General features: G+C 39.3%; 1 non-coding gene across 1 annotated transcript; it reads left to right on the top strand.

Moving 5' to 3' along the window:
- Positions 1-1,500: 1,500 nt before the first annotated feature.
- On the top strand, positions 1,501-1,573 carry TRNAT-UGU (transfer RNA threonine (anticodon UGU)). The gene has a single exon. It is a non-coding gene; the product is annotated as a tRNA-Thr (tRNA).
- Positions 1,574-10,778: the final 9,205 nt, after the last annotated feature.

Below are 10,778 nucleotides of genomic sequence, written 5' to 3' on the forward strand. Positions count from 1 at the left end.
ATCTATGCGTGTATCCATTTGTATCCGCATACCGGATATGTTACACTAAATTGAAGAAAGAAATATAGATTATAGATTAACGACCTCTCAATCGTGGGTACAGATGTATCCTTACTATACTGAAACGGCTTCCATTATCGGTGTCAAACCAATAGCGATTCATACAAGCTAAATCCTCTAATCGAAAATTTGGCCAAAGAAAAAAATGGAAATTCATTAGGTTTTTTTTTCTATCAAGATCCTTATTTTCAGCCAAAACGTTACAGCAATTATTTACTTTATTATTCTTATTGTAAAATGTTGTTTTTCTATGTGCACTATTTCTATTCTTAGAATTGAAACAAATTAGAATTCTTAATTCTCTACGACGTCTAGCGCAAAAAAAGAATTCAGGAACAAGCAAATCATAATGATTTTTTTCTTTATTTTCTATTATTTTTTTATCTCTTGTTCTTGGAATGGATTTTGCAAAGTTCGTCTTATCAACATTGGTTTTTTCTGGATATCTTTTCTTAATTTGACGCTTACTCTTATGAAGCAATAAAAGTACTATGGTTTGGTATATATAAAATTGTTCATCCTTTTCTCTAGACAGACGAATCGGTTCCACAATAAACATTGCCTTTTCCTTTTCGATCAATTTTTTATTTTTCGTCAATCCTGTAAGACTTAAACTCTTTTGATTTGCCATAAGATCTAGATTGAGTTCTCCTCTTTGAATAGAGCTTATAGCAATCTCTTTTATATTTTTTTTCAACCTAATCAGGAGACAATAAATTTTGATATTATTCATTATTCTGTGATTTAAGGAACCCTTCCAATTCAATTGAAAAATAAAAAACTTTGTTAATAAGAGATTTATTTCTACCTCCATTCTGTTCTTGTATTTTTTTTCCTCTTTCCTAGCCAATCCTGATGCTGTAGACTCTGCTTCAATATCTTTTTCTTGGGTTGAAAGAGATGAATTGAGACAGTATTTTATAAATACATAATTATCTTGAATATATTAACCATTTCTTTACTTTCCGATCGCCCGGAAAGAACAAAAGAAACATCTTGTTCTTTCTTCAGCAATTTCTGATCTCTAGTAGACCTCTCAGTAGGATTCGAACCCAGATGCAGTTCTGACCATCTGTCAGAGAAAAAAGAACGATTGGCTCTGTATCAATGGAATCTCATCATCCATACATAACGAATTGGTGTGATATATTCAAATCATAACATATGAACAGAAAAAACTATGTCTGCTTTCGATTTGAATGGACGTGGAGTCGAGCGACTTCAATAAGAGCCGGCCAAAGCAAAAGAAAGAGAAAAGGAAGTCAGACTCACCTAGTTAGTATATAGATTTCGTGTCTAAGTTACTGATGATTCCGTAGAACTTGTGACAAAGGAGGGGGAACATTGCCTGAAGAAGTGGACAATAAAGAGGTGATGCCTTTATAGAGGAGGGTAGTTCAGGCAAGGATTGAGAGAGACGATTGAAGGACTTTTATATGAGCCTGCTTAGCTCAGAGGTTAGAGCATCGCATTTGTAACGCGATGGTCATCGGTTCGATTCCGATAGCCGGCTTTTCTCTTTTTGTTGTTGTTTTATTTTTTAAAAATGGATAATGTCTTTTTTTTAGGAATCAAAAATTGGTGAAGTTTGATCTCTGTAGAACAACTCAAGAAACAAACCTCCTTTTTTCTCTATAAATAGAATAAGGTTCAAATATTGATAGAATTCATACAACCAAAGACTCTTTATTACGGTCTCCGGAGAGAGGTCTGAGAAAGATCACCCCTGCGCGGGGACCTAAGCCCGGAATTCCATTGAGGAAGATGAAGAGTCTTTCGATTCCTACATCTTCCCCCCAATCGTTAGTAGATATTATGGGCCTTTGAATTCCTTGCTTATGGATGGGAACATGCCTTCTGTTAACCTCCCCTCCGGAACTTATTCAACCAATTAGTCAATCCTTTCACTCTGCCTCTTTCGCCTTTTTCTTTCTCTGGGTGGATTCACAATCCACTGCCTTGATCCACTTGGCTACATCCGCCCCTACCCCCGCACAGGTTTTAGTCTCTATCTACGATCAGATCTTTCTGAACTCCCCTATGACCGCTATCAAAGAGAAGCTTTTTCCTAGAGTATAGAAAAAAGTCTATTGATTGTTGTGTTTCAGAATTAGGGGAAACAAAGCTTCAACATATGAATATGCCTGGCAAAGCTTCAAACAAAGAGGTTGGGCTTTCATTGCTTTTACTTCACTTTACTTAAGATTAAAGATAGGGGCCGGGCTAGCAGCAAGCACCTTGTATAGGGCGTTAAGCACCTATCTTACTAAGAAAGGGGCAAGCCAAAACCTACTACTAAAAAGTGGCTGGCTTTTCATCAGCCGTTGCGCGCTAGCCTTTTTCCTTCCTAGTAAGGGGGCTGCTAGTTGTACCGCTCCGTGGGTAGAATGAACACCAAGCCAATCTTTACTTAAGTAAGTACAAGCCAGGTAATTTACTCTATCAAGAGGGTATGGAACTTCTCGGCGCACCTCTATCAATTCCTTCTTTGCCACATCTCTCTTAGCTTCTTTTTTATCGAGTTACCGTCGAAAAGAGAACAAGGCCTTCATGTCCACCCTATTAAATAGCAATTGATCTCAAAATCCCAGTAGAAGCAAAAGCCTAGCCTAGTATGAGAGTACTGGAAAAATCCAATTCTAGGATGCTTTGCAACTAAGTTTACATGGAAGAACCGCTACGACCCGTAAAAAGAAAGAAAAGAAATTCCCAAGGAAGGAGAATAGAGCCAAAGCGAAAGGAAGAGCCAGGACGCCTACACCAGGCCACTGGGATTGAAGCGAGAAAAGCCAGCGGATGAGAGGCAGACCATCCAAAGTGATTGTAGTTTGCCAACAAGGCTCTGTTTTTTTATTATAGAACGAAGGAGGTGAAGCTATTAGACCAAAGCACACGGTGTCACACAGGAAGGAAATGGGATGACTGATTGATGGATAGGTGATACTCCTGAATACAACTTGGTACTCCCTCTTTCTCTATGGATCGAGCATATCAGGTGCCGCTCTACCGCACCAATGCAGGTTATGAAATAATAGGTGTTCCCCCGGTGTCTTTCTAGAATCTTCGTGTAATCAAAGTCTTACATCGGATATGCGGAGAAACAGACAGAGAGGGGACTCAATCATACCTGCTAACTCCTAGGATGATAAGTAGGTCCTTTGTTTTTGACAGGAATATTTCCAGCCTTTGTAGCCCCTCGGGAGAGTGAGTCTACTTAGCGAACTGGCAAGACGCGGAGATCGATTGATCAATACGAATCTCGAGAGTGGATGGTTGCTCCGTTATATGCATGCGCCCCCTTGTCCCGGAGGCTCTCCGGATGAATGATTGATTTGTTGTTGAAAATTGTATATGTGTGTGATATGAGGATTTTGAATGGAGATTGAATGAGTTTGTATCATATTATAGAGTGATGACGAATATTAATGAGCATGTCAATGAAATTGGTGTATAATAATTGTGATGATGATTATTGATGCTTATGAGAATTTATGGCAATTGATGAGTGTTGGTGTGAATTATGTTGGCTTGAAAATTGTTGAGTAAGTTGATAAAATAAAAAATTGATTAATTTAGGTGTTTGAATGATTGAGAGTTATTGAGGACTATTTGGTAATAGGTAGAAGGGGTTGGTATTGATTCTTTGGGTATGATTTGGTTTGTTTTGGCTGTGATTGGTTTGGTTTTGTTTTTAGAATTTTAGAAAACTAAAGGATTTGCAACTTTGGATAAAAATCGATTTTTGACCAACTTCGGCGGGTCATAACTTGGCTTTCGGACCCTGAATTTTGTGAAACTTATTTTTAATAAAACTTGGTTTCGTGAAGTTTATAACGTTCAAAGAACGAACTAAAAAGATTTTTTAACAAAAAAGTTATGTGCGTTTGAAGTTTGGTGTGAAAAACTGATTTTCTGAACTTATCAGCTTTTTGGCGTTTTTGATATGCATGCGTACGCGAAAACACTCATGCGTACGCAAGCATTTGGCTCGGCCAAGTACTCTCGCTTACACGAACATGGCCCACATATGCGACTTTGTCAAATTTACGCTCATGCGTACGCAGAAAGGTGCATGCGTACGCATGGTGGTGGACGAAATTGTGATTCATACTTAAATTGTTGTTCGAAATTGATTCCCAGGTAATGGCCCCAAAAACTTAGTGCTCAATACCATGGTCTAAACATAATTTCACAACTTCGCTCAACTAACCAGCAAGTGTACTAGGTCGTCCAAGTAATAAACCTTACGTGAGTAAGGGTCAATCCCACTGAGATTGTTGGTATGAAGCAAGCTATGGTCATCTTGTAAATCTCAGTCAGGCGGATAATAAATGGTGATAGAGTTTTTGAATAATAATAATAAATAAACAGAAAATAAAGATAGAAACACTTATGTAGATCATCGATGAGAATTTCAGATAGGCATATAAAGATGCTGTGCTCTTTCAGAATCTCTGCTTTCCTACTGCCTTCATCCAATCCTTCTTACTCCTTTCCATGGCAAGCTGTATGTAGTGCATCACTGTTGTCAATGGCTACATCCCATCCTCTCAGTGAAAATGGTCCAAATGCTCTGTCACAGCACGGCTAATCATCTGTCGGTTCTCGATCATGTCGAAATAGAACCCCTTGATTCTTTTGCGTTTGTCATCACGCCCAACAATCACGAGTTTGAAGCTCGTCACAGTCATTCAATCCCTGAATCCTACTCGGAATACCACAGACAAGGTTTATACTTTCCGGATTCTCACGAATGCTGCCATCAATTCTAGCTTATACCACGAAGATTCTGATTAAGGAATCCAAGAGATATGCGCCCGGTCTAAGGTAGAACGGAAGTGGTTGTCAGTCACACGTTCTTAGGTGAGAATGATGATGAGTGTCACGGATCATCACATTCATCATGTTTAAGTGCAACGAATATCTTAGAACAGGAATAAACTGAATTGAATAGAAAATAGTAGTAATTGCATTAAAACTTGAGGTACAGCAGAGCTCTACACCCTTAATCTATGGTGTGTAGAAACTCCACCGTTGAAAATACATAAGTGAAGGTCCAGGCATGGCCGAATGGCCAGCCCCCAAAATGTGATATGAATTCGAAAATAAGGAGAAGGACCAGATATGTGGTCAAAAGACCGAATGGTCAAAGACACTGAATACAATAGTAAAATGTTCTATTTATACTAGACTAGCTACTAGGGTTTACAAAAGTAAGTAATTGATGCAGAAATCCACTTTCGGGCCCCACTTGGTGTGTGCTTGGGCTGAGCTTGAGCTTTACACGTGCAGAGGCTTCTTTTGGAGTTGAACGCCAAGTTGTAACATGTTTTTGGCTTTCAACTCTGGTTCGTGACGTGTTTCTGGCGTTTGACTCCAGAATGCAGCATGAAACTGGCGTTGAGTGCCAGTTTACATTGTCTAATCACGAATAAAGTATGAACTATTATATATTTCTGAAAAGATCTAGATGTCTACTTTCCAACGCCGTTGAGAGAGCGCCATTTGGAGTTCTATAACTCTAGAAAATTTATTTCGAGTGCAGGGAGGTCAGAATCCAACAGCATCAGCAATACTTTGTCAGCCTTTTATCAGAGTTTTGCTCAGGTCCCTTAATTTCATCCAGAAATTACCTAAAATCATAGAAAAACATACAAACTCATAGTAAAGTCCAGAAATGTGAATTTAGCATAAAAACTAATGAAAACATCCCTAAAAGTAGCTAGATTATACTAAAAACTATCTAAAAACAATGCCAAAAAGCGTATAAATTATTCGCTCATCACAACACCAAACTTAAATTGTTGCTTGTCCCCAAGCAACTGAAAATCAATTAGGATAAAAAGAAGAGGCTATACTATAAATCACAAAATATCAATGAATATTAGTTCTAATTAGATGAGCGGGACTTGTAGCTTTTTGCTTCTGAACAGTTTTGGCATCTCACTTTTTCCTTTGAAGTTTAGAATGATTGGCATCTATAGGAACTTAGAATTTCAGATAGTGTTATTGTTTCTCCTAGTTAAGTATGTTGATTCTTGAACACAGGTACTTTTATGAGTCTTGGCCGTGGCCCTAAGCACTTTATTTTCCAGTATTACCACCAGATACATAAATGCCACAGACACATAACTGGGTGAACCTTTTCAGATTGTGACTCAGCTTTGCTAAAGTCCCCAGTTAGAGGTGTCCAGAGTTCTTAAGCACACTCTTTTTGCTTTGGATCACGACTTTAACCACTCAGTCTCAAGCTTTTCACTTGGACCTGCATGCCACAAGCACATCGTTAGGGACAACTTGATTTAGCCGCTTAGGCCTGGATTTTATTTCCTTGGGCCCTCCTATCCACTGATGCTCAAAGCCTTGGATTCTTTTTACCCTTGCATTTTGGTTTTAAGGGCTATTGGCTTTTTCTGCTGGCTTTTTTCTTTTTCTTTCTAATTTTTTTAGCCATTTTTTTCGCAAGCTTTTGCTTTTTCACTGCTTTTTCTTTCTTCAAGAATCAATTTCATGATTTTACAGATTGTTAATAACATTCTCTTTGTTCATCATTCTTTCAAGAGCCAATAATTTTAACATTCATAAACAACAAGATCAAAAATATGCACTGTTCAAGCATTCATTCAAAAAACAAAAAGTATTGTCACCACATCAATATAATTAAACTAAATTCAAGGATAATTTCCAAATTCATGTACTTCTTATTCTTTTGAATTAGAAACATTTTTCATTTAAGAGAGGTGAAGGATTTATGGAATTATTCATAGCCTTAAGACATAGTTACTACACACTAATGATCATGAAGTAGAGGCACAAAACATAAACACACATATAGCATAGAAACCGAAAAACAGAAAAAAAAAATAAGAACAAGGAATGAGTCCACCTTAGTGATGGTGGCACTTTCTTCTTGAAGAACCAATGATGTCCTTGAGTTCTTCTATGTCTCTTCCTTGCCTTTGTTGCTCCTCCCTCATTGCTCTTTGATCTTCTCTAATTTCATGGAGAATGATGGAGTGCTCTTGATGTTCCACCCTTAATTGATCCATATTGTAACTCAAATCTTCTAGAGAAGTGTTGAGTTGTTCCCAATAGTTGTTGGGAGGAAAGTGCATCCCTTGAGGCATCTCCGGGATTTCTTGGTGATGAGCTTCCTCATGCGTCTCTTGGATTCCATGAGTGGGCTCTCTTGTTTGCTCCATCATTTTCTTAGTGATGGGCTTGTCCTCCTCAATGGGGATGTCTCCTTCTATGATAACTCCAGCTGAGTAACATAGATGGCAAATAAGATGAGGAAAAGCTAGCCTTGCCAAGGTAGAGGGCTTTTCGACTATTTTGTAGAATTCAAGGGAGATGACTTCATGAACTTCTACTTCTTCTCCATTCATGATGTTATGAATCATGATTGCCCGATCCACAGTAACTTCAGATCGGTTGCTAGTGGGGATGATGGAGCGTTGGATGAACTCCAACCATCCTCTAGCCCCAGGCTTGAAGTCAAGTCTTCTTAATTGAACCGGCTTGCCTTTGGAGTCTCTTTTCTATTGAGTTCCTTCAACACATATGTTCATAAAAACTTGGTCCAACCTTTGATCAAAGTTTACCCTTCTTGTGTAGGGGTGTGCATCTCCTTGCATCATGGGCAAGTTGAATGCCAACCTCACATTTTCCGGACTAAAATCTAAGTATTTCCCCCGAACCATTGTAAGATAGTTCTTTGGATTCGGGTTCATACTTTGATCATGGTTCCTAGTGATCCATGCATTGGCATAGAACTCTTGAACCATCAAGATTCTGACTTGTTGAATGGGGTTGGTCAGAACTTCCCAACTTCTTCTTTGGATCTCATGTCGGATCTCCGGATACTCATTTTTCTTGAGCTTGAAAGGGACCTCAGGGATCACCTTCTTCTTGGCCACAACATCATAGAAGTGGTCTTGATGGGCTTTGGAGATGAATCTCTCCATCTTCCATGGCTTGGAGGTGGAAGCTTTTGTCTTCTCTTTCTCTTTTTTTAGAGGTTTCTCCAGTCTTAAGTGCTATTAATGGTTATGAAAAAACAAAAAGCTATGCTTTTACCATATCAAACTTAAAATATTGCTCGCCCTCAAGCAAGAAAAGAAAGAATAGATGAAGAAGAAGAAGATCTGGAGGAGAGGGAGAGAAAGTTGTGTTTCGGCCAAGGAGGAGAAGAGAGGGTTGTGTTGTGTGAAAATGAAGAAGAATGGAGGGGTATTTATAGTGGAGGGAGAGGGGTTAAGGTTCGTCCATGTTGGGTGGGTTGGGTGGGAAAGTGATTTTGAATTTTGAAGGTAGGTGGGGTTTATGGGGAAGAGTGGAAGGATGTGAATGGTGAAGGGGGGTAATTGGAAAGAGAGATTGAGGTGATTGGTGAAGGGTTTTTTTTTTTTGGGGAAGAGTGTTTATGGGGAAGAGATGATGAATGTGAAGAAGAGAAGAGAAGGTGAGTTAAGGTAGGTGGGGATCCTGTGGGGTCCACAGATCCTGAGGTGTCAAGGATTTACATCCCTGCACCAATTAGGCATGTAAAACGCCTTTGCATACAATTCTGGCGTTTAAACGCCGAAGTGATGCTTATGTTGGGCGTTCAACGCCCAATTGTAGCATGTTTCTGGCGTTGAACGCCAGTTCCATACTTGTTTCTAGCATTCAGCGCCAGCTCTCCTCAGGGCATATTCCTGGCATTCAAACGCCAGGATGCTGCTTGTTTCTGGCATTCAACGCCAGATCCATGCTCTGTTCTGGCGTTGAACGCCAGCCAGATGCTCCTTACTGGTGTTTGAACGCCATTAAGTCCTCCTCCAGGGTGTGATTTTTCTTCTGCTGTTTTTGATTCTGTTTTTAATTTTTATATTTTTTTCGTGACTCCACATGATCATGAACCTAATAAAACATTAAGGAACAATGAAAATAAAATAAAATTAGATAAATAAAAATTGGGTTGCCTCTCAATAAGCGCTTCTTTAATGTCACTAGCTTGACAGTGGGCTCTCATAGAGCTTCACAGGTGATCAGGTCAATGTTGTAGACTTCCAACACCAAACTTAGAGTTTGGGTGTGGGGATTCAACACCAAACTTAGAGTTTGGCTGTGGCCTCTCAACACCAAACTTAGAGTTTGATTGTGGGGGCTTTGTTTGACTCTGTATTGAGATAAGCTTTTCATGCTTCCTCTCCATTGTTAAAGAAGAAGACCCTTGAGCCTTAAACACAAGGTAGTCCCCATTCAATTGAAGGACTAATTCTCCTTTGTTAACATCTATCACAGCTCCTGCTGTGGCTAGGAAAGGTCTTCCAAGGATGATGCATTCATCCTCCTCCTTCCTAGTGTCTAAGATTATGAAATCAGTAGGGATGTAAAGGCCTTTAACCTTCACTAACACGTCCTCTACTAATCCATAAGCTTGTCTTACTGACTTGTCTGCCAATTGCAATGAAAATAGGGCAGGCTGTACCTCAATGATCCCCAGCTTCTCCATTACAGAGAGTGGCATAAGATTTATGCTTGACCCCAGGTCACACAGAGCCTTTTCAAAGATCATAGTGCCTATGGTGCAGGGTATTATGAATTTGCCAAGATCTTGTCTCTTTTGAGGTAAAGTTTGCTGAACCCATGTATCTAGTTCACTAATGAGCAAGGGAGGTTCACCTTCCCAAGTCTCATTACCAAACAACTTGGCATTCAGCTTCATGATAGCTCCTAGATATTGAGCAACTTGCTCTCCAGTTACATCTTCATCCTCTTCAGAGGAAGAATAGTCTTCAGAGCTCATGAATGGCAGAAGAAGGTTTAATGGAATCTCTATGGTCTCTATATGAGCCTCAGATTCCTTTGGATCCTCAATAGGGAACTCCTACTTGCTTGAGAGACGTCCTATGGGGTATTCCTCATTGGGATTCATGTCCTCTCCTTCCTCTCTAGGTTCAGCCATGTTGATTATATCAATGGTCTTGCACTCTCTTTTTGGATTCTCTTCAGTATTGCTTGGGAGAGTACTAGGAGGAGTTTCACTGATTTTCTTACTCAGCTGGCCCACTTGTGCCTCCAAATTTCTGATGGAGGACCTTGTCTCACTCATGAAACTTAAAGTGGCCTTAGACAGATCAGAGACTATATTTGCTAAGTTAGAGGTATTTTGCTCAGAATTCTCTGCCTGTTGCTGAGAAGATGATGGAAAAGGCTTGCTATTGCTGAGCCTGTTTCTTCCACCATTATTAAAACCTTGTTGAGGCTTTTGTTGATCCCTCCATGAGAAATTTGGATGATTTTTCCATGATGAATTATAGGTGTTTCCATAAAGTTCACCCATGTAATTTACCTCTGCCATTGCAGGGTTTTCAGGATCATAAGCTTCTTCTTCAGAAGATGCCTCTTTAGTACTATTGGATGCATTTTGCCATCCATTCAGACTTTGAGAAATCATGTTGACTTGTTGAGTCAATATTTTGTTCTGAGCCAAAATGGCATTCAGAGCATCAATTTCAAGAACTCCCTTCCTTTGAGGCGTCCCATTATTCACGGAATTCCTCTCAGAAGTGTACATGAACTGGTTATTTGCAACCATGTCAATAAGTTCTTGAGCCTCTATAGGCATTTTCTTTAGGTGAATCGATCCACCTGCAGAATGGTCCAGTAATATCTTAGAGAACTCAGACAGACCATAATAGAATATATCTATCATGGTCCATTCTGAAAAC

Source organism: Arachis hypogaea, chromosome 9, assembly GCF_003086295.3.
Source record: "Arachis hypogaea cultivar Tifrunner chromosome 9, arahy.Tifrunner.gnm2.J5K5, whole genome shotgun sequence".
NCBI classification, from domain to species: domain Eukaryota; kingdom Viridiplantae; phylum Streptophyta; class Magnoliopsida; order Fabales; family Fabaceae; genus Arachis; species Arachis hypogaea.